The 5,055-nt window shown below is 42.5% G+C and overlaps 1 pseudogene across 1 annotated transcript; it reads left to right on the top strand.

The window, feature by feature from the left end:
* Positions 1–2,214: 2,214 nt before the first annotated feature.
* LOC308621698 (lysocardiolipin acyltransferase 1-like) lies at positions 2,215–2,968 on the top strand (annotated as a pseudogene). The gene has a single exon. The product of its transcript is annotated as a lysocardiolipin acyltransferase 1-like (transcript).
* Positions 2,969–5,055: the final 2,087 nt, after the last annotated feature.

The following is a 5,055-nucleotide window of genomic DNA, read 5'->3' as shown; positions in this document are numbered from 1 at the left end:
GAATTTTTGTAGAAACTGACAAGCGGATTCTAATATTTTTAGGGAAATTCAAAGGACAAAACATCTTTAAAAATGAACAAAAAGTTCTGGAGCATTAACACTATCTGATTTTAAGACTTATTCTGAAATGACAGTAATTTTGGAGTGTGGTGTTGCTATCAGGACCAACAATACATCAATGAAACAGAGCAGGGAATCCAGAAATAAATCCAGATATATTTAGACAACTGATTTTTGACAAGGTGCAGAGATAATCCAGGGGAGAAAGAATTTTTTTTTAATAGTGAGGCAACAAATGCAGCTCTAGATGAAGAAGATGAACACAAAGAAGAAAGAACTTCAATCCACAGTTCACATCTTTTACAAAAAATTATTCAAAAATTTAGTAAGTTTGAAAACTAAAGCAATGAAACTCCTAGAAGAAAACATAGGAGAAAAATCTTTGTGACCAGAGTTAGGCAAAGATTTCTTAGATGACACTAAGATGATACTTAGATGAATACATACAAGGGAACAGTTGTTTCTGCTGGAGTGGTCCTGTGCAAGAAAGGAAGGGAGCTGACTGCAGGATAAATGGAGGAAGGGCTTCTAGCCAAAGGAGAAAGCAATGCAAAGTTAGGATGAGTGAGAGGGCATGAGTGCCCAGGGGTCAGACCAGAGTTTTTGCACGTGTTGCTGAGAGAGAAGTCAGGAAAGGTTAGAGCAAGATTATGAATTCTCGGGCCTCCCTGGTGGCGCAGTGGTTGAGAGTCCGCCTGCCGATGCAGGGGATACGGGTTCGTGCCCCGGTCCGGGAGGATCCCATATGCCGCGGAGCAGCTGGGCCCGTGAGCCATGGCCGCTGAGCCTGCGCATCCGGAGCCTGTGCTCCGCAACGGGAGAGGCCCGTACAGTGAGAGGCCCACGTACCGCAAAAAAAAAAAAAAAAAAGATTATGAATTCTCAGCTAAGAGACTGACTTTATTTGGTGGGCAGCGGTACATATAGAAGGATCTTAATCAGATGAGTGACATGATCAACTTTATGTTCTGGAGAGGGGACTTTGGTGGTGACAAGGTTAAAGACAGAATGTAAGGAAGAGACCAGTTAAGGGCAGTTTCCATGCTCCAGACCACGAGAGATGGCATGAGAGGTGGTGAGGGAGTGATCCAGGGCATTAACTAGAACAGAGCAAAGTTCACATCTGCCACACACATTTTGAAGGCAGAATGGAAGACTGACTGGTTGTGAGGAATAATGGGGTGGGGTGGGGGAAGGGAGCACCTACTAAGCAAGTAAAGAGAAAACTAAGGTGTTTTATTTGTTTGCTTTGATTTTTTGGTAACTATACTGTTGGAGATTGGAGATACCATTAATTAATTTAGGAACAAGGATAAAGCAGGGAGTTCTTTGTTACTGAGTTTCGGGAGAACTGTAAACCCCCTGAGGTTGTTGGGTCAAATAAGGTATAACAGAACCAGGCTTTACAGAAACCTCTAGGCTTCTGATTTCTGAGACTACAGAACACTTAATTATATCACCAAAGTCAGCAGGGTCTAGTGTAAACGTGGTCCACTGTAGGAAAGGCACTCAAAGGGAAGAATCATCTAAGGCACCATTGAGAGAATGAAAGGCAAAATACAGACTGGAAGAAGAAATTTGCAATTCATCTGTCTGACCAAAGACTCACATCCAGGATAATCATGGAATCATGGAGAGGGGAAGCATTTTTGGAGAGGGATTTACTTTATACTCACTCTATTTTGAGGAAGCATTTTTGGAGAGGGATTTACTTTATACTCACTCTATTTCGGGGAAGCATTTTTGGAGAGGGATTTACTTTATACTCACTCTATTTCGGGGAAGCATTTTTGGAGAGGGATTTACTTTATACTCACTCTATTTTGGGGAAGCATCTTTGGAAGCATTTTCATGTTGGTTCCCTTTTCACCTTTGATGTTTGTAAACCCATCTTGGTGTCACTGGATCAACAACTGCCTTGTGGCAACCTGGCTCACACTACCTGTGGCACTGCTGGAGACCATGTTTGGTGAAAAAGTGATTGTAACAGGTGATGCATTTGTTCCTGGAGAAAGAACTGTTATTATCATGAATCATCCAACAAGAATAGACTGAATATTTCTGTGGAATTGTCTGATGAGACATAACCACCTCAGATTAGAAAAAATTTGCCTCAAAGCCAGTCTCAAAAGTATTCCTGGATTTGGTTGGGCCATGCAGGCTGCTGCCTATATCTTCACTCACAGGAAATGGAAGGATGACTACAGTCATTTTGAAGACATGATTGATTATTTTTGTGATATGCATGAACCACTTCAACTCTCATATTCCCAGAAGGGACTGATCTCACAGAAAATTGCACGGCTCGAAGTAATGAATTTGCTAAAAAGAATGGACTTCAAAAATATGAAAATGTCTTACATCCAAGAACTACAGGCTTTACTTTTGTAGTAGACTAAGAGAAGGTAAGAACCTAGACGCTATCCATGACACCACGGTGGCATATCCTCATATCATTCCTCAGACAGAGAGGCAACTCCTCCTCAAGACCTTTCCCAAGGAAATCCACTTCCATGTCCACCGATACCCAGAGGACACCCTCCCCACATCCAAGGAGGACCTCCAACTCTGGTACCACAAGTGGCGGGAGGAGAAAGAAAAGAGGCTGCACTCCTTCTACTGGGGGGAGAAGACTTTTTACTTTATGAGATAGACTGTAATTCCACCTTGCAAGTCTGAGCTCAGGATCCTTCTGGTCAAATTGCTCCCTATACTGTACTGGACCCTGTTCAGCCCTGCAGTGTGCCTGATCATCTGTTTGTACAGTCTTGTGCGGTGGTATTTTATAATCATCATTATCATTTTTGTGCCACGGGAGAGAATATTTGGTGAACTGGAGATCACTAAACTTGCATGTTAACGTTTTTTAGACAAACAGCCACATTTAAATACAAAGAAAAATGAGTAAGATTGTAAGGGTCACAGTCTAAAAACCTAGGGGATATTCTTAAATGTTTACAAACGTCTAAGCCTTTGTAAAATGAGATTCATTTTTGCACGACTATGTCAAATATTTCTTACTACCATCATTTGTTAAAGATATTTTGCACTTAGTTTTGTGGAAAAATACTGCTACACACACATTTTTTTTTTTAAATCTCTGAATGTAATTTCAACACTGTGTAGCAGGGAGCGACCCCTGTGAAATAACTTAGGCCAGAGTATTAGTAAACAATCGTCAGGCTGTTAGCAGACAAGGTACACACAAGATTGTCTTCAAGGCCCAATCCTACTTCCTAACAAACTCCCCAGACTAGGGGCAGATTTGGGGCTCCTGGGCACTGGCCCAGATAAAGTGTTGGCACTTGCCGCGGAGGTGAGGGACCTTCCTCCCGGCTTCCTCTCGGCACTTTCCCCACACTACTTTCTATGCCAATCAAACCCTTGCATTCTTCCTTAAGACCAGAAAACAGAAACCGTTTGTCCTTAAGCTGAACAAACATTTTGATAGGAAGCCCTTAATTATTCATAAAATCTTGGCATTTAGCCTTGTGCTGCCCTAGACGTCAGAAGACCACCAGTGCCCTCTACTCACCAGAAAATAAGACCTAGATGAGTCTCACAGAGCAACCACAGGCTCTCCACTCAGAAACCTTAGTTTGAATTTTTAATTCTAGGAATTCATACAGTTTAGTTCTTCCGCATCTGCATAACCTCGCATGTTTAGTGCTGGTTTCTTCACAGCTTATCGGCAGGTGTCGCTTTTCTGCACTAAAAACGGTGCTCATCAAGTTCATTTACCATTTTAAAGAAAAGCGTAGAAGAACGTTCTGGTACTGCCATCAGAAACTCTCTTTTGAAGTTGTCTTGGTTGACACAAAAAGGAAGGTTATTGTATTTTCTAAATGTCCATGGGTGTTTAATTTCTGCCATTAAAACAATAACAACAATGCTTACACACAGGGCCCGTTGTGGAGCACAGGCTCTGGACGCGCAGGCTCAGTGGCCATGGCTCACGGGCCCAGCTACTCCGCGGCATGTGAGATCTTCCCGGGCCGGGGCACGAACCCGTGTCCCCCCGCATCGGCAGGCGGACTCTCAACCACTGTGCCACCAGGGAAGCCCGACACAATTTTATTCTTAAAACCAAAATGGTCACGCAAAAGTGAATCCTTTTTTAATTATAGTGAGGGATCTCTCTCTTTTTTAGTCTCAGGTTTCCTCTTTCATTAGTAAAATTTAAACTCACTTTTGACCAATTGTTCACCTAAAAATTCCTATTTAGAGTCAATGGAAAATCCAACAAACCAATGGCACCAATCTCCTTCTGAGGCAAAGAAACGTGTGGTCATTGTTTCCACTCCACTGGAGCCCTACAACTACTTTTTTTGTCATTATGGGAAGGCTGGTCTGAGCAGCAGAAAATATGGGGCAGTTACAAGTCTTTAGCAAACAGCAGATTAAGCAAACCTGTCAGCTTATTTCTGCCTTGAACCAGACTAAAACGCTGTTTCTTGCTTTGTGTACCCTTTTGGTGAGAGTGCCTTCTCATTAATTACAACTCATTTTTGCTGGACAGTGATTTCCGTCCTTCAGTGGACACGGCTTCGCTGTGAGCTGGACTTACCGAGCAGACTTCCAGAAAGTCCTGGTTCCCGCAGCACTCTGTTGGCACACCACTTTTACTGGAAGAGTACTAACTGGCTCTACTGAAACGCACCAATCTATATTTAACTCCTCCCCCCAAAGCTGTTTTTAATCCTGCCAGGGGCTACTAATTAGTTATTATGCACATTTGCTCCAAACCCAGCTATTTAACTTCCCTGGGTTTTAAGGTGGTTATTTTTAAACATTTTTTTTCCTTAATAAAAGAGGTTTCTAATTTAGGTCTCTCTCAGATTTATTTTGGTTAGATTTGGAAACCAGAAATAGTTTAACAATCAGGATTGCATTTGTCCTGGGTCAGAGAGAAAAGCTGTGCGTTCTACCCCACAGGTGTTTGTAATGTAGCCCCTCCCCCCTCCCTCCAACTTCTCATGGCTTTTTCATTCAAGG

Source organism: Mesoplodon bidens, assembly GCF_964165515.1.
Source record: "Mesoplodon bidens genome assembly, chromosome: 8".
Taxonomy (NCBI): Eukaryota; Metazoa; Chordata; class Mammalia; order Artiodactyla; family Ziphiidae; genus Mesoplodon; species Mesoplodon bidens.
Note: the sequence above shows the minus strand (reverse complement) of the source record. Positions and strands in the feature narration are given on the sequence as shown.